This window comes from Myotis yumanensis, unplaced genomic scaffold, assembly GCF_028538775.1.
Source record: "Myotis yumanensis isolate MYYU_CA2020_CCGP unplaced genomic scaffold, mMyoYum1.0.hap1 SCAF_7, whole genome shotgun sequence".
Classification (NCBI taxonomy): domain Eukaryota; kingdom Metazoa; phylum Chordata; class Mammalia; order Chiroptera; family Vespertilionidae; genus Myotis; species Myotis yumanensis.
The window spans coordinates 34,333,174-34,355,818 of record NW_027223758.1 but is presented as its reverse complement, the minus strand read 5'-3'; the positions used below and the strand labels follow the sequence as shown (position 1 = coordinate 34,355,818).

The 22,645-nt window shown below is 47.3% G+C and overlaps 1 protein-coding gene, 1 long non-coding RNA gene and 1 other non-coding gene across 11 annotated transcripts in view; 1 reads left to right on the top strand and 2 right to left on the bottom strand.

The window, feature by feature from the left end:
* The window catches only part of DNMT3B (DNA methyltransferase 3 beta), a 38,227-nt gene extending 25,436 nt beyond the window's left edge, over positions 1–12,791 (bottom strand). For all 8 annotated transcript variants that reach the window (XM_070420148.1, XM_070420141.1, XM_070420142.1 and 5 more), the window contains exon 1: positions 12,720–12,791. The gene's annotated coding sequence lies outside the window, so the exon portion shown is untranslated. The remainder of the gene's footprint in view (positions 1–12,719) is intronic.
* LOC139014798 (small nucleolar RNA SNORA11) lies at positions 4,872–4,998 on the bottom strand. The gene has a single exon (XR_011472344.1). It is a non-coding gene; the product is annotated as a small nucleolar RNA SNORA11 (small nucleolar RNA).
* On the top strand, positions 12,147–22,190 carry LOC139013812 (uncharacterized). Of its 2 annotated transcripts, none has more exons than XR_011472134.1 (3): positions 12,147–12,306; positions 14,617–14,759; positions 21,962–22,190. It is a non-coding gene; the product is annotated as an uncharacterized lncRNA (long non-coding RNA). The 2 variants fall into 2 exon arrangements; XR_011472133.1 differs by lacking the exon at positions 21,962–22,190 and adding an exon at positions 21,102–21,163.
* The last annotated feature ends 455 nt before the right edge of the window (positions 22,191–22,645 follow it).

Here is a 22,645-nt window from a genome sequence, read left to right as displayed (position 1 = left end):
AGTCCGCAGGCTGACGCTCTATCCACTGAGCCAAGCCGGTGAGAGCAAACCTTGGCTTATTGGGATGGCCTTCTAACCACTGAGCTATCTAGCCAGGGGCAGACTCCTATTTCTTAGTTTCCCCAAAACAATTCCAGAAGTATTTGGTACCACACCTTCATGACATGGTAACACACCTTCATGACATGGTAACACACCTTCATGACATGGTAACACACCTTCATGACGCAGTTACCACACCTTTATGACGTGGAACCTGGCCTGGGAAAGCTTCCCCAGCAAACGGTTGCCTACAGACACTAGGGACCCGGAGCCCTGTCTCAGGGACTTACCATGCAGTGACAGATTACACGGGAAGCCAGATGACACGAAATGCAAGATGACTCACACTGGCATGCCAGGGTTCCTTCTAGAACCATCTAGTATACAGGGCTGCAGTGGCGACGCTGGTGTCGTACCCACCAGGGGGCGCTGTGGGGCTCAGTCTGAGGGGCCTATAGCACCCCCAGGCGGATTCCCACTGTCACTGGGCGAAGGGGGGCGGGGGTGTCCCCAGATTCCACCCTCTGCAACTGTCCATTCCCCAGGCATGGGTGTAGGGCAACTAGACCTCCACTATTCTCCACATGGCCCAGGACCAGCGCCCTTCAAATCACCTGGAGCCAGTTAGAACTGAAGAATCTCGGGCACCATCCCAGACCTACTAAATCAGGACAGACATTTTCACAAGCTCCATGGATGATTAATATGCAAGTTAAAGAGGCAATGTTCTGGCCCTAGCCGGTAAGGCTAAGTGGATAGAGAGTAGGCCCGAGGACTGAAGGGTCCCAGGTTCGATTCCAGTCAAGGGCACATACCTAGGTTGCAGGCTCAATCCCCAGCCCTATTCAGGGCATGTGTGGGAGGCAACCAATCTATGTGTCTCTCTTTCTGTCTCTCCACCTCCCTTCCACTTTCTCGAAAACTCAATGGGGAAAAAAAATGTCCTTCCACTCTCTCTAAATATCAATTTTAAAAATCCTCAGGCAAGGCTTAACCAAAAAAAAAACAAAGACAAAAACAAAAAAAACAATAGAGACACTGTTCTGGTTATAAATGTATATACTGATAGGGAGTACAATGTAATATTTACCCCCCTTGGTTCTAGGCTGTGCAGGTTCACAGTTTCTCAACACATGTTAAGGAATCTCACCAGTCCCAGGGAAAGGAATGCCTGACCCTGCCTAATAGGCCGCCTCTCAGTACCTTTCACTCCCAAGCGCTGACCTGGAATTAGAACAGGCTACCTGACCTATGGCCAGTCCCGGCGAGATCAAGCAGACAGAATCCCAGGAAAACTGCTGGAGTGTGGTTCAAAGTAATAATTTCCTGCATTTCACTCCAGGCCAAACCAGGGAACTAAGTAACCTGGCAAAAGGTGGGAGGCTGGGCCATTGGGTGTAAGACACCAGGAGCTCTGTGGAGGGGTAGACACGGTTTCTAATCAGGAGCTGGTAGCAGATCATATGCCGAATCAAAGTGCATGACTTCCCTCTCATCTGGGGGACCCAGAGTTCCCTCAGACAGCTCCTCACGGGGTCAACTGACTAGACAGGCCCAGGTGAGCTGTTGCCCAGCGCCAGCAATGATTAACCACCTCAGGCTTCCCCCCAGGGCTCAGCACTGCCAATGTGTGCTGCAGGCCTGCCTGAGGGACTTGTGAGCAGAGCACCTTCCCCAAGCCAGATCTCCACCTTCAGGAAACATCTGCCCCTAGAACCAGATCCATGGGACCTGGAGGAAGATTCAGGGAAGAAAACCAACCCGCTACCTGAGTGCCCGGGGTGAGCTGGGCAGGTAAAAATGCTCTTTCCAGGTGCATAATTCCATGTGATTTCATAAAATATTCGCTCTCTGTAGTTTTCACCAGAAGGTTTCGATAACATTAACTGCCCTGGCTGCCTTTCTGCCACAACCAGCACCCAGCCCATGCCCTCTCTCCCTGTCCACATTCTACAGAGACAGATAAAGCCAGCCTCCAGGTGTGTACTGCTGCCGTTCCCTCCACCTTGAAGTCCTTCCACCTCCCTACCACCTGCCTCCTTATTACTCAGATTTCAGAAACCACATCTCAAAAGCTGGGAAGGTTTCTCCCACAGGCCTTTGCTCCTCAAGTAAATATACAAATCCACTCACCTGATAACAGACTAACTTTTTCAGTGTTTACTAGATGCCAGGCATTCTTCTCTGCTTCACCTGTATTAATTCATTTAATTATTAAATGTGGTAAATACTATTATCCCTATTGTATAGATGAGCAAACTGAGGCAGAGAGGTTAAATAACATAAGACATACTTGATCAATGTGCCTTGAAGTGCAATCGACCAGGGACGTTAAATAAGAAAATGCATGCCCTTGGCAACAGGAATAAATTAGCACCAGGGACCGGTGGGTAAGGACAGATATACATCTCCCTCACCTCATCCCACGTTATCTCAGTTTGGCTTCTAGTGATTCAAGGTTGGCACTTTCCGGGTAATGTGTTCCCCCAACACAAGCCAACTGCTTTATCTAGTGTGATCGTTCCAGGGCCAGAGGAAAAATTGGCTGGGTTACCTCCTTGAAAGAGGTGGCACCTTCCTGAGATTTTTCCAGAATGGCTGGCATCCCAGCTTTCGAACGGCACCTCGTCACTCCACTGTTGTAGTCACAGCTCCCCAGTTCCTACTTAAGCTAAAGGCCGTACAAACATCTCTTATCCTGTCCCCCATCCTGAGGCAGGTCCTGTTATCAGTCTGCTCAACAGGCTCAGATTAATTAAGTCACTCAACAAAGTGGCAGCACCAAGACTCATGCCCAGGCAGTCCGGGGCACGTGCCTGTAACTGCTGTACAGGAAACAAGGCCACGGAGAATACATTACAAGGTTCTAACAATGCATCCTTCATCTCAGGGGCTAGTTTTTTGGCTGAGGGACACGATATACCAACCGAGTGTTTAGCTGGACAGGAGGTGGTGATCTAACCTCCCGAGGCAGGGTGAACTCTGACCCTTTCCCAGAGGCTGAGGTCCAGCATGTGACTGCGGGGTGGGCAGCCGTGCGAGGTGGGCTCACCCTCAAGGTTCTTCCTGCAAGGCCCTGCCTCATTAGTGAACGGTGCTTGTGTTCCAACTGAACCAGGTCAGACGTGTCCAAATGCGAAGTGGCAGACATAAGGATGAGTGGCACCGCCAATGAGACCCTGGGAGGAGGCCCAGGAACTCCCCCCAACCCTTCTGTAAAGCTGAGAAGTGATGTCATTCATTTCCTCCAAGCTGGCAACAGCACCTTGTAAATGTTAATTGCATTAATTAAACTCACAATGCAGGAAGGGAGGTTGGAGGGTATTACTAGGAAGTGAGACTCTGAAATAAAAAGGGAGAGGTTGGAAGATATTCCCACCTCCCCTATTTTAAAAAATGCCTTCTCCACAGCCTATGGGAGGGGAATCTAGCCTTCTGAATCTCCCCTTGAAGGGCTCAGGTCTTTTTTAGCTGTCCCCACTGTCCAAGATTCCAAAAGAAGAGCTGAGATTGACCAATCATTATCTACCTCATCAAAAAAAACAAGCTACTTCTGATTGTCCCACTTTACAGATGAGTAAACTGAACCTCAGAGCAAGCAGATCAGCAGACCCCCTGCCCAGGATCACACAGTAACAAAGTGATGGAGATTTAGGCCTAATCCAAGGGACAGAACTTGAAAACATCTTTAAAACAATGTGGCAAATATAGTTATAAAGTTAAGCCCAGGGAAGAACACCACCCAGGTGCGTAGAGAACAGGGAGGCACCAGGCAGGGGCAGGCTAAGTACCAAGGCAAGGGGGCCAGAGAGCAGAACACAAGGTCCCAGTTCATTGCCTTTGCTTGATAAGGAAATAACCCCTAAATTCCAGAAGAGAACAGATTCACAGGAAAGCAAAAGCCCCCAATGTTTTTCTCAAATCCCAATGTTATTATTATCTGTAAAATGAAGTGACCCGGCCTAATTAATTCCCTGGGTCCGTGGTCGGCAAACTGCGGCCCATGAGCCACATGCGGCTCTTTGGCCCCTTGAGTGTGGCTCTTCTACAAAATACCACGTGCGGGCGCGCACGTACAGTGCGATTGAAACTTCGTGGCCCATGCGCAGAAGTCGGTATTTTGTGGAAGAGCCACACTCAAGGGGCCAAAGAGCCACATGTGGCTCGCGAGCCGCAGTTTGCCGACCACTGCCCTAGGTAATTGGTGCTAAGGATCCCAACGTAGGCGACAAAATCCTGAGACATGGAAATAACCCATTCCCTATGCCAACTTGCCAGACTTCCCAGCTATGCCTCACACAAAGCAAAGTATCCCTTCATCCCTGATAACTCAGAAGGCATTTGAGAATTGCTCAGTGCCTCTAGGTCTTTATACAGTAAACATCGGGCCTTGGAATATTTATCAGAATTATCAAAAGAATTGATCCCGCCTTAGCCAGTTTGGTTCAATGGATAGAGCATCAGCCTTCGGACTGAAGGGTCCCAGGTTCGATTCCAACTAAGGGCACAATGCCCGGTTGCAGGCTCGATCACCAGTAGGGGGCCTGCAGGAGGCAGCTGATCAATGATTCTCTCTCATCATTGATGTTTCTATCTCTCCCTTCCTCTCTGAAATCAATAAAAAAGAATTGATCCCAGTAGGGGGTCAAATTGGACAAGTGCAAAATATTGGCTATGTGAAGATATTCCTTGCATTCTTGCTCATCATAGCAAAATACTAACAAGCACTTAGATATGTGTCAATGGGTTGAGATAAAATTATGTACCATTACTTCTTTTTGTTTTTTTGTAACCACAGATATAATATTTATTTACTTACTTACTTTTTCATGTATAGGGCGTAATGTCACAGGACGGCCATAGTATTCTGCCACCCGTGAGGAGTAAGCCCAAGTTGCTGTTGGATGTGTTGTACACAGAAGCCATTCTTCAGGCGCTCTGCTCTCTCCACACCCAATGTACCATTACTTCTTAAGTAATTCATGGGGAAAATAAACTAGGAACATAAAGATCTCAACAGATATGGCAAATTAAACTGGAGTTTATAGTCAAACTTTTTACCCTCTATAAACAAAATGCTAACAACCAGCCTCCTTCCCCTACAGTTTATTTGGGAAATCCTTGGAAAGGTGTTCAGATGGAGAGGGAACCCAAAAGTAAACTCATTCTGAGTAGGGCAGCATTAAGGAGCAGGGGATTCTGGCAGCTGCCAGGCCTACTCTTGTGACCATGTGTGCCTCTTGACAAACCAACATGAAAGAGCCCTCAGCCCTCTCCCAAGGAGGAAAGGGAAGCAGAGGGCCAATTATCTGAAAAGTGACTGCCTTGGCCCTGCTCCTCACAGTGGGCTACACCCATTGCTACCGCCAATGCCTTAAATCTCAACCCACCTATAAACCAACAGTGGAGGTACTGATTAAGCCTATTAACAATCTAATAGTATGACCTGTCCATATGACAGCTGTCCGTACCCTGTCACACAGGATTCTACTGCTAAAAACTGACCTGGCCCAAAGCTCTAAGACCTGTATGCAAGGATAGTCACTGCTGTTCCATGTGTCATAGCAAAAGCTGCAACAAATGACCAATAGGAGACTGGCCAAAGTATATACAGCTAACTGGGGAACACTGCTGAGAGGTGAAGAATGAGGTAACTGCCCAGCCGGCATGGCTCAGTGGTTGAGCATCGAACTATGAACCAGGAGGTCATGGTTCCATTCCCAGTCAGGGCACATGCCCAGGGTGCTGGCTCCAATTCCAGTGTGTGGCGTGCAGAAGAGGCAGCCAATTGATGATTCTCTCTCATCACTGATGTTCCTGTCTCTCTCTCCCTCTCCCTTCCTCTCTGAAATCAATAAAAATATATTTTTTTAAAAAAGAAGAATGAGGTAACTAGCCCTGCCAGTTTAGCTTGGTGGCTGAACATCGACCTAGGAACCAGGAGGTCACGGTTCTATTCCTGGTTAGGGCACGTGCTGGGGTTGCAGGCTGGATCCGGAGTAAAGGGTGTGCTGGAGGCAGCCAATTGATGCATTGCATTGCTCTTGCATGGATGTTTCTCTCCCTCTCTCTTCCTCTCTCTAAAAATCAATTTTTTTTAATTATCTTTATTGATTTCAGAGAGGAAGGGAGAGGGAGAGAGATAGAAACATTAATGCTAAGAGAGAATCATTGATTGGCTGCCTCCTGCACACCCCCTACTGGGAATCAAGCCAGCAACCTGGGCATGTGCCCTTGACTGGAATAGAATCTGGGACCCTTTAGTCCACAGGTCGACGCTCTATCCATTGAGCCAATCCGGCTAGGGCTTAAAATATTTTTTGAAAAACCAAAACGTTACCTGAGGTAGGGTAACAGGTTTCAGGTCTATCCCTCTCAGCACAGTGGTGCAGTGTAGCAGGCCTGCAGACAAAGCATCTTAACCCAACACATCTGTGCATCCTACCAGCCTTGTGGCTCCAAGCCAAGTGGAGACTAGGGTCTCAAAGAAATTTAACAGCATTTCAGTCAAGATTCCACTCCTCGCTAGCTGTGTGGCCTTATGTAATGGTGACAATATTTAATATTAGAGCAATAATATATTAATATTTAATATAACTGTGCATATAGCTCAACACATAACATCCTAGGACAGTTCAAGACACTGGGAAAGGCCACTCTTACCCATTCAGATAGGAGGTTCCTGCTAAGTGTCAGGAACCATGCTCAGCACTGAGAATCAAAGGCAGACAAAGGCCAGATAACCCATCTTCATGCAGCTGCCAGTGGATTCAGAGAGGGTGTAGGGAAAAGAAAGCTAGGAGACAGTTACAATAATAACAAGATTGGTTCACCCCAAAATCTACACTATTCTTACACTACAGATACCCTTTTGCCAAGAGCTCAAGACAAGATTCTACACATTTGCTCAGAATTTTCCAAATCCAGCTGCACACTGCCTCCCTTGTAACCCAGGAAAATCCAGAACAACCCTGCAAATCTGTCCACAGCACCTGCCTGTTCAGGCATCCAGCCTAGTTAACACTCCATTTATCACCGCATCCCAGGTGAGCTGGTTTCCTTCTACTCTCTCTCAATGTCTCCTGTGGGTTCCACTGCTGCAGTTACATGGCGCTCGGAGCAATGCCTGCTTTTGCTGCTTTAGCCAAGTCACAGAACATAGCCAAGGCGCCAGGGGCCAGGGGCCCAGCACTGTGCTGGCTGCCGGAAAAACTGACCAAGAGGCATTATCCTTTCTCCAGCGAAAGCCTGGGAACCAGCCCCAGTGGTGGTCCAAGCATGTTTACTTGCAACAGGAAGCAAATGCAACTGGAAACAAATGCTACTTAGGAAGAGGCCTAATTAACCTAACATGGGGCTGCAGGGAAGGATAGAAAAGAAATAGGTACCCCCCTCTCCCCTTCTCCAGCCTGTTCTAGAGGCAACCAGTCCTCCACCCAGCATACACCAGAGGAGATGACTGAGGGCAGACTGAGACCTCCCCCCGCCTCCCCAGCAGTACCCTTCCCCTACAGCCAGGCCTGTACCTCCTAGGCAGGGCACCAGAAGATTCCTCTGCTCTGAAAAATAAGACAGACCCAACAGCCAAGAACTTCCTTCAGATCTTGGGAGACCAAAAGACAAGTTCAAGGCATTGTCTCACAAAGAAATCCTTCAGCACTCAAGTCCCAGACAATTTTGGTTGCTCTCAAATACGGTGATAAAGTTTGAAAACAGTAAAAAAAAACAAAAAAAAACCCACAACTATATTCAGAAATAAATATTAAAGGGATCACTAAACTCTAGAATTAATCTTCTCGGGGAGATAAAAATGAGATGAAGATACCATTACAAACAGAATTTGTAGAACAAGAACTCTTCAAACCACAACAGAGGGTTTGATAGCTGAGGATATCACCCAGAAAATAAATATTAAGGACAAATGATCACCCAGGAAATAAAACAGTAAGGGCAAATGGTCACTCAGTCAGTATGGCTCAGTGGTTGAGTGTGGCCCTATGAACCAGGAGGTCATGGTTCGATTCCTGGTCAGGGCACATGCCTGCATGGGGGGCGGTGGGCTCCATCCAGTAGGGGGCGTGCAGGAGGCAGCTGATAGAGGATTCTTTCTTGTCAGTATGTTTGCATTTCTCTCTTACTCTCCCTCTCTGAAATCAACAAATGATCACAGAAAATTCCACCAGGCCAGGAGACTCAACATCTGAATAAGAATTATAGAATGAGAGCAGGAAAAAAAAAAAAAAAAACCAACAAGGGAGATGATGATCCAAGAAAATTTATTCCCTCAACCTTAAGATAGGGTCCCCAGCCATGTTGAGCCTCCTTTCCCCTACACCCCCTCTTTTCACACATCTGATCAGCATCAACCTGACCCCAAAAGGAAATTTATTGGTTAAGAACCTTTCCCCACCGACAACTGTTTATCTATCACCCACCCGTCCACTCGGGCATTTTTGGAGATGCATTTCTAATCTCCTGCTCATATCTTTTCAATGGCTACCGCTCTCCCACAAATTTCAAAGACTGTAAAAGACAATTTTCTGGAAATTTTAAGTTTAATTCTTATATCGCAAAACTAAAAAGCAGAGTGGTTGGGGTGTGGGGTACAGGCAGGGGTTTGCAAGGGCAGAGGCCACAGACCACACTGAACGAACGGAAATCTCTGTGGGTGATGTGACTTAAGTACTTTGGTCAGGCAAGCTGGTCAAAGCACTGCAGATTCCAAAGAATCTCTTCCCACTGTTACCCAAAACTGTCTTCCATCAGGCCCACGGTGACAGCCGTGCCTTCTAAATCTAAGACTTCACCTTTCTTCACCATCTGTCCTTTCCTTGGGTTCTTGTCCCTTCGCTTAGGTGGGGCTCCTGGCCCTGACTGCATTTTTCTCCATGCTTGGGAGAAACCGAGGCCCCAAAACAAAAGCAAAGCATGAGGTACCTTGGGACTGAGCTTACAGGTGATGATCTGTTTCTTTTAGCATCAGAAGGTGAATTTGATTTTCATTTGTATGAAATACAGTGAATATCACTTTTTGAAATATTCAAATTCTCTACACAAAACAGTCCGCAAATTCTTTATTACCTGGAAAACTCGGGAATGCTAACTGAGACTGCATTTCTTTCAGGAAGTGAATCATAACCACTTACCAATATTTGAGTGTTTACTGCATAACATGCAACATTTATTGAACCCTCAGTATGTGTGTTTTTTAATCTGTAGCAACTCAACTTATTTAAACTTCAATATCCCCTGGGATTGGCCAACAATATCCCTATTTTTCAGATGGAACAGTTGAGGCTCAGGTCACTGGTTTATAAATGAAGCAAATAGGACTATAAATCAAAAGTTAATTTCAAAGCCCAAACCCCTTTAGTCTATTGTCTGGGACAAATAACATGACCCAACAAATAACATAACCTTTACAATATTTAGAGCTCCTCCCCCCTCCCCAACCCCCGCCCCACTCCCACCTAACTTATTGTGAATGAGCAACTACAGCTTGCTAAACTAAAAGGGCCCTGGATTCCATTTAGTCCTCCTAGGCCTCTATTGGGTAGGTGTGTGCTTGTACCCATTACACAGATGGAAACAAAAATGGAGAAAGGGAGGGGGTTTTGCCTATGGTTTTAAAGAGCAGGATGCAGCAGCCCCATGTGCAGGCTTCCTCTGCCATTTTCCAGGCATTTTCCCTCCCAAACTCTGTCCTGAGATAGTGGCAGATGCAAAAGCGTTCTGAAAAGAACTAACCACCAAATTTTGAAAAGTGACTGGATATCCCAGACCCTCAGTTCCATCAGCTGCAAAAGAGGCCCAGTGAGAACATCAGCCCCCCACAAGAAGAGAGGCAAGTGCATCTATCACTTTACAAAGGGGGTGGTCTGCAAGGAAAAGGAGGTATTCTGAACTCCTCCAGCCCTGGTCCACCAAGAAACTGAAAATCAAGTGCGTGATTTTTTAAAAACTTGCTCAACACAAGGGCATGTCTGAACTGAGGTCCTGTACCTATCAAGGGCTCTGGGGAGGGGACACTTGCTATAGGGTAGGACCCGGAGTTTCAGATTTAGCCAGAACCATCTCAGATGAAATTGGAAAAGGGGTCTGAGCCTGGAGGCCCGGCAACTGACATGAGAGCTGGTCTGAGACAAAGGACTCAATCTCAAGGTAAGTTTTCCCAGAACTTGCCCAAACCCAACATCAGAAGCAGGTCTCTGGGGTTGCAGTAATAAGGGGCGCCAGGCACTTCTGGGTCATAGGCCCCCCACGTGGCTGGAGGAAGGGAAGAAAGGGAAGCAGCCTCCCCCAACCTCTTCTCCCTAGCTCCTCCCCTTAGACCCCCGCAGCTCCCAGATGCTTCCCCCCCCCCCCCCCCCCCACCTTCAAACATTTGCAAGGGGTGGAGATTATGCCTATGGCTTTAAGGAGCAGGATGCTGCTAGCCCCAACCTGGCCCCTTTGTCTCCGGCCCTCTCCACCCCAAAGGGGCAAGGTAAAAGACCTTGCTTAGCTAGAAATTAAGAATTCAAGGCCCCAAGCTGGGGGGAGGAGGAGGATGGGCAGTTTAAAATGTCCCCAACCCATAAAGAAAACCATGGCTCCTTTCAAAAAGGAACAAAGGCACTCCTTCCTGCCAACTCCCAAATCAAGGATGATGATTTGGAAAAGCTTTCATAGTTAACAGGAATAATACCTTGGTGGAGGAAGGCAGGAAAGGAGGGGCCAGTAGGGGTGCCTCCCTTCATCCCCAAGTCTTACGAATGGCTACCCTTAAAAGAGGGGCTACTGGTTAATTAATACAGATGTCAATATTCACCACCTGCTTTGTCAAGCACTATCTCATTGAGTCTCCACCCGAGCCTAATATGGTATGTGATAGGGACTATTCCACCATCAGACATCTCAGGAGCTTTGGGGGTTAGAGGTTAAACCACTCAAACTGGCTTCATTTACACAATCTGGGGTTATTTAGCACGTTCCCATTTCACAGAAGGAATAACAAGGACATAGGAAACAATGGACTTATTGGGGCAGATTTAAACACTGGCCAAAGATTCGTGCATCCCCCCCCCCCCCAAAACAGGGCAGCCTGCTTAGCCCAGGTGCTAGATAATGATGCCAACGGTGGCCAACTTTTATTGAGGGATTACTGTATGCAATTCCTATCACATAGGTACCACCATCTCAACTCTAGAAAAGAATCAAGTCTGCACCTGGGGAGTCCAACGGCCTCCACTCAAGAAGCAAAGCAGGCCTCCTAGAGGGCAGAGGCAGGGCAGCCTCCTGGGCACTTTAAGTGAGAGCCGCAGGCGGGACTTGCTTCCCAAAAAACAACTGCCACCAGTTGGCCAAAAGAAACCACATCATCCAGAAATCAGGAGGCAGTTCAAGGTTTACACTGTCTTTAATTCTGTTTAATTCATGAACCTTTGGGCTTGGGGGAATGGGGAAGCAGGTGGGGGGAGGTGGAAGCACCAAGGCCCCAGCCTACCTCTCAGCTGGGTGTGTGTGTGTGTGTGTGTGTGTGTGTGTGTGTAGGAAGGAGGCAGGCTGGAAGCACAGGCCTGGGGCTGGGCCCAGAACTCCTGCAGCCTTTCCCTGCCACAGGTGAGTAACTCCAGCAGGAAAAGCTGGGCCCCAGAGCTGCTCCTTGTTGCTAACTTGCTAAGTCCGCCCTCCGTCTTCCACTTTCTCACCTGTGAAGTGGGACTCAACATCCACCCTCCCTCGCCAAACAGTCACACTGGTAAAGAAGCCTGCCTTCTAGGAGGTGGTGCCAGATGGCCGTCTTATAGCCTCAGCTTATAGGTTAGGGAAGTGGGACCAGCCTCATTCCAGAGGAGGGGTAAAAAAAAAAAAAAAAAAAAAAAAAAATGGAAAGTGAGCCCCCAGGGCAGGCAGTGGCCAGGCAGGGAGGCGCCGCCCCGGGCCGGCCAGGTGTGCACTGGGAGAGGTCAGCCAACCCCCGCCCCCCGGCCCCGGGGCATCCCTGCAGCCCCGCTGCGCCTCACCCGCCGAGGTTCATCTAGAGAGGCCCCCGGGAGCCCGCCCCTCCCGCCAAGGCCCCGACGGCGCGCACACCCCGGCCCACCTGCTCGCCGGCACCCACACTTTCCTATCCCGCACAGCGGAAATAAAACCAGTTCTCTCAGCCGAACCCGCAGGTCCAAGTCAGAAGAACGGACGCCGGATGCCCACCTCCTTGGCAGAACTCTCTTCTATTCCGGCCCCCCCCCTCCCCAAGGAGGATCCCTCACAAGCCGAGGCCGGGTAAGGATCCCCTTCCCACTGAGCCCCCCTTTTCTCCATAGGGACACCTCCTCCACTGGACTCTAGATCCCAGGAAGGCCGCCCGGGCTTCCTCCCTTGGAATTAACTTCTCTCCTCGGGGACTTGGAGCGCAGCAAGGGGAGCCCTGCCTCTCGAACCCCTGGGAGACACACACTCCGCCCTGCACCACCCACCCCCTATGTTACGCTTCTTGCCCGCCTCCCCCAAGTAGGGCCAGGGCACCTCGCCGCCCCTGGCACGCCTGGTCCCCAGCCGGATGGGAGCCGCTGTCCCGGTAGATGCCCAGGACGGGGCTCCTCCTCGCAGTCCCGGCACCGCTGGGGTGTCCCCCTCCCCCACCAGCCCCGGCGCCCCGGGACGGGCGAGCCCCCTCCGCACCGCGGGGCGCTCACCTGCCGAGAACCCGACTCGGACGCGGCTCCGAGGTCCAGCCACAGGTCCCGGCCGGCGGGCGGGAGGCCGGCGGGCGGCCGCGCAGGGCACTCGGCTCGCGAATCTCCGGCGCCGATCGCGGGGCTGCGTTTACTTGGGCCCCTTAACCCCCGCGCTGCCGGCCGGGCGCGGCCTCTCGCTCGTCGGCCTGCCAGCGGGGCGGTGGCGTCGGGCCGGGACTCGCGGAGCTCCACGCGGGCTGCGGCCGGGGCAGCTGCTGCGAGGACGCGGCGCGGGCCGGGCGGGGCAGCGGGACGCGGTGGGCTGGGGGCGGTGCCGAGTCCCCTTGTAGCCCCGGCCCGGCGCTCGCCCCGCCCCCGCCCTGGGGCGCCCCCGCCGCAGCCACTCAGAGCCCGGCCCCCGGCGCCGGGGGCGGGGCGGGGGAGCGAGGGGTGGGGACGAGGGAAATTTGAAATCACTCCGGAGCCTCCCCTCCGCCCCTCCTGCACAGGCGCCGCCTCTTGTCCCCGGGCCAGTTCCAGCACCCACAGGGATACCAAGACTTAATGGGGAGCCCCCAGGGGTCCCCCAAGACACGAGACCCCTTCTGAGTCTCCTCTCTGTCCCTGACCCCAACCCCGACCCCGGACCCAGAAACAGGGTTCTGGGTCTGGATACGGGGCCCAGAGCGGGAAGCGGCCCCCAGCAGCCATTGACCCCCACCTCCAGCTGCAAGGTCACCTGGGCGCTGCGGTGCCCCTGCCAGCCAGCCACCCGGTTCTGGACTCTCAGACTAGTCAGTCCGTCCTTCCTCCGGGCTCAGCCTTTATCAGCCATCTTGGGGGGGGGGGGGGGGGGGGGGAAGCGGGAAGAGCAGGGGAGGAAAGGCCGTCAGGTCCCTGGCTGCCTGGGTTCTTGGATCTGCTTGCATCAGGAGCGGGAGTAGCCTCATTCTGTTCGCAGGTCTCAACTTCCTCTACCCTTAAAGGGGCACTAAACTACTGGAAAACCGCACTTCCTAATATTTATCATATCTGGTATTTATACTTCTTACAGGGTGGGGCAAAAGTAGATTTATAGTTTTAAGTGAATGAAAGTTTATTTCCTGCATTATTGTTTATTAGTTATGGCATTATTTTCCATACAAACGACTGTAAACCTACTTTTGTCATACCCTGTATTTCTTTTCTTTTCTTTTTTTAACCTGCTTATGTGTATCTCTACACATTAGACTGTGAAGGCAGGGTCTCAGTGTGTCTTAGCACATAGTAGGTGCTCAATAAATGTGTTGAATGAATGAAAGAACAAATGAATGATGACATGATGGCCTTCAAAGCCTTATAGCTGGCTCCTGCCTCACCCCTTCCTCACATCACTCTCATCTCCTCACCTCTTTGCTGTCCCTCAAACACATTAAACATGTTCCTGGACATTCTTTGCCGAGATCTCTGTATGGCCAGCTTCTCACCATTCAGTTCTCTCCCAAAGGTCACCTTCTGGAGAGGCTTTTCCTGACCATGTCACCAGAACAGTCTACCTCTCCATCACTCCTATTTCATTTTCTTTGTAGCACTTACAGCTGTTTGAATAATTTTGCATAATTCCTGTTTACATCTTTGTTTTCTTGTTACACACACACACACACACAGACACAATCAACTCTACTTCATGAGGGCAGAAAACACCTGTCTGTCTTGTTTCAAGCTTTATTTCCTGTGCCTACAGGAGTTCAATACAAGTTTGATGAATGAATGAATTACTGAATGAGCACAGGTTTCCTGCCTCCTGGGCTCTAGTCTCTGAGTAAAACCACAGCTTTCTCCCTTCATCTCTTACCAGGTATTTGCAAATAAGTAAATGGCAAATTCTCTGGAAGTTGCAAATGTTTCTAAACTTACTGGCTTTTGTTCAACCTAGGAACCTGAAGAGAGGCTAAGGAGATACAAAAGTGAATGCGCTCAGCAACCAGTGGAGCCTCCTGTGACTGGCAACAGGAACTCCTTGACCTCTGGCACAAACATCCAGAATTGGGTTCCAGTCAGTTGGTACAGGAAGAAGAGGTATGTCTTTAGAGGAAAGAAAACATATATGGCCCTAGCCGGTTTGGCTCGGTGGATTGAGTGTTGGCCTGCGGACTGGGGGGGTACCAGGTTTGATTCCGGTCAAGGGCACATGCCTGGGTTGCAGGCTTGATCCCCAGTGGGGGCTGTGCAGGAGGCAGCCAGTTGATGATTCTCTCTCATCATTGATGTTTCTATCTCTCTTTCCCTCTTAATTCCTCTCTGAAATCAATAAAAATATATTTTTAAAAAAACATATATGAGCTAGTGGGCCTGTGGGCGGGCTGCCGGACCTCCATTTTCTGATCATAAGCTAAGATCTGTCATGTGGTAAAGGATGTCTGTGCACCACCAGGAATGCCTGGAAGGCCTAGTTAAGATGCCAGAGCGTTGAGTTTTCTGGGATGTGGCCGAATTTTCTGGGGACAGTAGACAACCTAACTCCAAGAAATAACAAATAGAGGGTCCAAATGAACAAGCTGCCTCAGTCCTGTCATTTAAAAAGGAGCGTGAACACCAGAAGAACCATGAAAGAAAAAAGGCATGACGCTTCCCCAGGACACAAAACTTTATAATTTGGAGAGAAAAAAATTGGTCATAGTCAGCATCTCATTTGAGCTTCGCGGCCAATTCAGGAGGAGTCAGGGCATGGAGAATTGAGGGCCCCTTTTCAGATGAGAGACTGAGGCCTAGACAAGAGAGGGACTTGTACAAAGTAAGTCTGTCAGGCAGCCTGGCCTTGCTGGGCACCTGCTGTGTGGCATGTACCTGACCACGAATTCAGACAGGGAGGCCCAGGGCTCACATGCTGGTTGGGGACTGTCAAACAATGAACATAAAGAAATAGGAGAATGGCAGGTATAGACACATCTGGGAAGATGATAGAATGGAGACGGAAGTGATGCAGCCTGAGTCAGACCAGGATCCAACTTGGCCTGTGGGAAGGACAGCCTAGAGGCCAGTGTGGCCAGAGCAGAGGGAGTGAGGAAGGGAGAAATAAGTAGGGATGGGAGAAGATGCAGGGTCTAATAAGTTGTGGTGACTTTGGACTTTGGATGTCATCATTTGAACCATGATTCAACTCATATATTAAACAGACCCAAATGGGGAGGTGGATGAGGAGGAGGCTGGCGCCTGATCTGGAAGACTGAGAATCTGGTGGCCTGGACCACGGTGGGACTAAAGGAAGTGGAAGAGTGACTGGATTTAGGATAGGTTGTAGAGACTGAGTCAAATGGTGCTGATGGTTCCAGGGGTAAAGGGAAGAGTGGCATCAAGGATGATTTACCCTGAGCACCTGTGGGAAGGGATGTTCATTAACTAAATGAAGAAGGCTCCCAGATGGCCTGGTAGTTGGCCTGGAAGTTGCTTGCAGATCCCCTCTGCTTTTCTCCTGCTCCTGCTCCTGTGCAGTCGCAGCAAGGTAGATCTGCTTTGGCCACGTGAATGTAAATGTGAATGTGGAGTCACACGCACTGTGTGCTGGGCTAATGCCCAGCTCCCCAGCTCTCATTTCTAGTGCTCCTCTTACTATCTGGGTGGTAGGACATGCCATATACTTCTCCCACACCACACCCTCTCCTCCAGCATGCATTCCTAGAGCGACTGACTCCATGTCCTGGGGGGTGAGGGTGAGGAGGCTTTTTATCAGACTGTGTTTGGAATCCTACCTCCGAGATCCCATGACTGATAAGTCACCTGGTTTCTCTGAGCCTCAGTTTCCTTAGCCATAGAAAAAGAATCCTTCACAGAATTGCTACTGGGACAATTGAATGCACTTAAATGAAAACATTGATGCTGGATTACCCAGTTGGGCAGACAAAACGCTTGCGTGCACACGCACATGCACACACACACACACACACACACACACACGGTGTTCCAAAAAATGTACACACTTTGAATAATTAATAATTCCAATGGGTTAAATCTGAAAAGAAAGAAACATCAATTGAGCTATCAGCTGTTAAGTGTGTATGCATTTTTAATCCTTATCCAAGGACACATTTTTATTGATTTTTAGAGGGGGGGGGCGGGGGAGAAACACCGATTGATTACATCTCATACACACCTCCACCAGGAATTGAACCCGAAATCTAGGTATGTGCCATGACCAGGAATCAAACCCACAACCTTTTGGTGTAGGGGGCAACACTCCAACTAATAGAGCCACCCAGCTAGGGCAGAAATATTTTTATGAAAGATTTTGTTTGTCTGTAATTGGAAAAAAAATTTTGCTTTTATTTTCACCATTTCTTCCTCCCACCCCACCCCCCGCAAGATTTTGCTTCTTAATGTTTAAAAAATATATAGATATTACTATATACACACAAAAGCAGCAGAGAACATGGAAAGTTAGAAAAAACTTTTGTTTCTAGTTAGACTGATTTCATATACTCCTCTGGTTGCATACTGGTAAAACGGCATTTACTTAAAATTTTATTGTGCCATCACAATCATTGTAATGGTGATGGAAATCAATGTTTATAAAGGAAACAACAGAATTCTGTGATTAAAGATCATTTGTTTCATCACCCAAAAACACACAGATAAGAAAATGTCCTTGCTGTTAGGAAATAAACACTAAAGTATTTAGGAGTAAAGGACACAATGTCACCAATTTTCCCTTAAATGGTTCAGAAACAATAAGATGCATATATATATATGAGAAAGGGAGAGTATAAAGCAAATGGGCAAAATATAAATAAATGGAGAATCTGATTAAAAAGACATTTTAAGAGTTCCTTGTACTAGTATTACACTTCCATAAATTAGAGATTATATTGATTAAAAAGGTGCCCATCCTCCCCCCCCTCCCCCCCCGCCCGCCCCAAATTGATGTTGCCCTGGCCAGATAGTTCAGTTGTCTAGAACATCTTCCTGATATACCAAGGTTGTGGGTTTGCTCCCTGGTCAGGGCACATACAAAAATTAACCAATGAGTGCATTAATAAGTAAAACAACAAAATTGATGTTCCTCTTTCTATCTCTTTCTCCTTCTTCCTCTCTCTCTCAAATCAATATACTTTAAAAAAAAAACTTTTTAAAAGACTCAATATTATCACTTTATTCAGGAGATAATAAAATACAATACAGAGCTGACAATGAAAAATAGTTGAACATAGCCCTGGCTGGGCAGCTCGGTTGGTTGGAGTGTCATCCCGAAGCACCAAGGTTGTGAGTTCAATCCCCAGTCAGGGCACATACAAGTATCAGCCACTGAATGCATAAATAAGTGGAACAACAAACTGATGTTTTTTTCTCTAAAATCAATACATACCTAAAAATGTTTTTTAAAATAGCTGTACATAGAATTATATAAATCTGCCACATTTTCCAGCAGAGATCCAATCATGTAAACAGAAAAGGGAAACCAGGCCTGGCCGACATTGCTCGGTGGTTGAGCATCAATCTATGAACCAGGAGGTCACAGTTTGATTCCTGATTCCAGGTTAGGGCACATGCCCGGGTTGTGGGCTTGATCTCCAGTGAGGGGTGTGCAGGAGGTAGCTGCTTGATGATTCTCTCTCATCATTGATGTTTCCATCTCTCTCTTCCATTCCTCTCTGATCTAAATAAAAAGTATATATATAACTCAAGGGGAGGCAGTTTGCCTGAAAGCCACAACTAGTTGGTGGCAAAGCTGGGACTAGACGCCGAGCTCCAGCCCCATCCCCCTACTCTGAGTAGCTCTGAGTGTGCTATATGCTAAGGAGTTTGGACCTCAGTCATCTCCTCATCTAATTGGAATAATAATAATAATCCTAATGCCTACTTCCCAGAATGTCTGAGGGATTCACAGAGCCCAAGTATGTGAAAGAACCTCATTGTAAAGCACTCAGTCTTAATTGCAGTGTCATTAGAGGTCATGTTCATTTGCAAAGTAGGTTCCTCACCTTTCATTTTCTTTTCCTTTTTTCCTCACCTTTCATTTTCAACAGGAACATCCTGTTAACCATTAGAAGGAATTCCTTTCTGCTTCATTATTTTTAAAAACTTTTATTTATTGATTTGAATTTTTAAAAAAATTGATTTGAGAGAGAGACATTTATCGGTTGCCTCTCCCCCACACCCCAACCGGGACCCAACCTGCAACCTGGGCATGTGCCCTGACCTGAAATGAACCGGCAACCTTTGGGTGCACAGGACGATGCTTAACCAACTGAGCCACACTGGCCAGGGCCTATTTATTGATAAGAGAGAGAAAGAGAGCTAGAGAGAGGAGGGGGAGAGAGAGAGAGAGAGAGAGAGAGAGAGAGATCAATTTGTTGTTCCACTTACTTATGTACTTTCCATCCTGCTTCTATATATCCTTGTCCAATATGCAATGTATTTACTTACTTATTATTGTCTACCTGACTGGAATAAGTCTTTGAGGGACACCTTATTTATATGTTTGACCACTGCTATATGTTGTTCATTGGGATCTAAAATAGGGCCTAGCTCATAGTAGGTGCTCAATAAATATTTGTTGATGAGTCAGGGAACACAGGTTTAGGACTTACCTATAGCACTTATCTTCTCTAATGCTTGGATTTCTTCCTTAAAAGGGGGGCTCCCAATGTTTTCCTCATTGTGTTGCTATGATAAATTACATGATACATGGAAATGCATGTTGTAGAATACTGCCCAAGTGTTGATAGTGAAGAGGTCCTATGGCTTAGGACATTGGCTTCTGGCATCTGTGTGACCTTGGAAAGGTCACTCAAATTCCTTGGCCCTGCTAGTATCTGCTTCAGAAGTTTACTGAGGGTTAGATAAGAAGCATGTGGAAACTAAACACAATGGCCTGATATGTAGTAATATTAACTACGGTCATTGTTGTTGAGGGACTGGAAAGGAAGGATTCCACTTCCTGGATTTGCTGTGAATCCGGACTCTGCCTCCTCTTTTGTTGTGGGATAAAATAGAGGGGATGGACCCCCTAGTGCAGACCTGTCCTTATCTCTTCTGGGCAGGCCCTCTTGCTCAAAGCTTCAGGAAGTGCATATACACAGCACGCTGATAACCCTGCCTGCAGGCTGGGCTTTGGAAAGTGATTACAGTAGTGCTCCCCCTCTACTCACAGGGGATACATTTCAAGACCCCAGTAGATGCCTGAAACCTCTGATACTACTGAACCCCATTATACTATGTTTTTTCCTAACCACACCCATGATAAAGTTTAATTAATAAGCCGAAACCGGTTTGGCTCGGTGGATAGAGCGTCGGCCTGCGGACTGAAAGGTCCCGGGTTCGATTCCGGTCAAGGGCATGTACCTTGGTTGCGGGCATATCCCCAGTGGGAGATGTGCAGGAGGCAGCTGGTCGATGTTTCTCTCTCATCGATGTTTCTAACTCTCTATCTCTCTCCCTTCCTCTCTGTAAAAAATCAATAAAATATATTTTAAAAAAAAAGTTTAATTAATAAATTAGGCACTAGAGATTCTTAGTAAACACTAAGAATAAAATAGAACAATTATAATAATATACTGTAATGAAAGTTATGTGAATGTAGTCTCTGTCTCTCAAAATATCTTGTTCTATACTCACCCTTCTTCTTCTTGTGATGATGTGAGATGATAAAATGCCAAACCTATTCCTGAGTCTGTGTAACTAGCCTTTACTTGCAGTAAATTGCTTGGTGTCACTTGTTTCAGATCCTTTGCTGAAGTCTTCATACAGGCTCAATGCTTTCTGGTGCAACACATTGCCCTCAATATCAACACTTTTTCTTTTTTAAAAAAAATATATTTTTTTATTAATTTTTTACAGGGAGAAAGGGAGGAGGATAGAGAGTTAGAAACATCGATCAGCTGCCTCCTGCACACCCCCCACTGGGGATGTGCCCACAACCAAGGTACATGCCCCTGACCTGAACTGAACCTGAGGCCCTTCAGTCCGCAGGCCGACGCTCTATCCACCAAGCCAAACCGGGTAGGGCCAACACTTTTTCTTTCTTTCTTTTTCTTTTTTTGAACTACCATGCTCTTTATTCTCTTGATTTTCTAGCAGAATTGTAAATAGCTCTACCAAGAACAAGTATTACAGAGTTTTTTAAATGAAAAACAATGTTTGGGTGCAGGGTTATCATTATTTTAGATACTGTATACAGCCTTTAAAACCACCTATTCAATGACCAAAGCTTTGAGAAAGTCATTAAAAGCATTTCCTCTTAATGTCAGGTGGGGTTGGTTCAATGCTGTCCGAAGCTGTTCATCAACACTTTTTCTCTTCATGGCCTCCACCCACAAATGTAATGCCTTTTCTATATTATCTAAGCACTCATTATGCACTGTGGCCATAACTTTTGTTGTTGTTGTTAATCATCACCCAAGGATATTTTTTCCATTGAATTTTTAGAGAGAATGGAAAGGAGGAAGAGAGACAGAGACAGAGAGACATCCACTGGTTGCATCCTGCATGCCCCCACCAGGGCCAGGAATCAAGCCTACAACCAACATATGTGGTACGTGCCCTTGACCAGAATCGAACTAGTGACCCTTCAGTCCTCAGGCCAATGCTCTAACCACTGAGAAAACCTGGCCAGGGTTATAGCCATAACTTTTATAGTTTAAGGTACGATAGCAAAACTATAACACAAATTTGTCTTTCCTTCTTCACAATCTCACTGATAGATTTATTCTTACCATAGATCTTAGCAACCCCAGCTTATGATTTTTTTCTTTCTTTATTAAGTCAAGAACTTTCCCCTTTTCACTTAAAGGAAGCATTTTTATGGCTTCTCTGGCATATCCGAATTGCCAGCATCGCTATTCTTACGCTTTGGGGCCAACATGAAGTAAAATGAACAGAAGCGTGGCAAGGATGGCTACTGAGAGACTAAGGGGCGGGAAGCATACTCAGCCTGGGGAAGCTGGACAAAGGGATGACTCACGCCCTGAGTAGGAAGGCGTGAGATTTTGTCAGGCTACTCAGAATGGTGCACAATTTAAAACTTAGGAATTGTTTATTTCTAGAATTTTCCATTTAATATTTTCAGACCATGATTGACCATGGCTAACTGAAACTGTGGAAAGAAAAACTGCAGATAAGTTGGAACTACTGTACTCAGTTCTGTTGAGCTGGGGAGTAATGAGCGAAGGCAAGGTGGCATGTCCAAGACCACAGGGCTTCCCCCTTGATTGTTATATTATTTTGTTCAGGGCCTGACAACTCAGTCTGCTTAATTTTTTTTTTCTTAATTTTTATTTATCTTTCAGGTCTACCTTCACCTGGCTTCCTCTCTCCTCTACCAGGGTTATGTTTGAACCTGCTCACAATCCCCACTCTCTTTCCTAGCATTTATCCCTTTTTAATGTCTTCAAATACAGTCTGTTTCCTCCATTAGATTGTAAACTGCATGGGTGAGGAGCAGTAATATGTGTTGTTCACTGCTGTGTCCCTAGCACCTAGCAACGGGCCTCAATAAATATGTGCTGCCTGAATGAATGAATGAATAAATGAGTGGACTCCTTAATTTTTAAGATAATAAAAATGGTCTAGAAGAGAAAGTTCTTCAGATAAATCCTCCAAGGTTATACCCCAAGGTTGTGTTCACAGCACCCAGCAGCAATTTGCATTGCAGTCTTAATCTGGGCCAGACCAGGCATTCCTGAGGAGAAAAACAAAGCAGACAATAGAGATCTGAGCCCTCATTTTCTTAGGCAAAGGAGTCCTACCATGAATTTGAAATACAGGATGAGATATCCAAAAGGTTGGAGTCATTATCACCACCACCCTCAAAACTAGGAATTACCAAAAGACCCTTTAAAGAGCAAATTTCTAGAGGGGACAGTTTAAATGTCCATTGAAGTTTAGGCCAAGGATCTTGAAAAGACTTAAACTTTACTCCAGGAATTACATATCTCAAATTTGTCTCAAGGAGAAATCTTGAGATTTGGAAG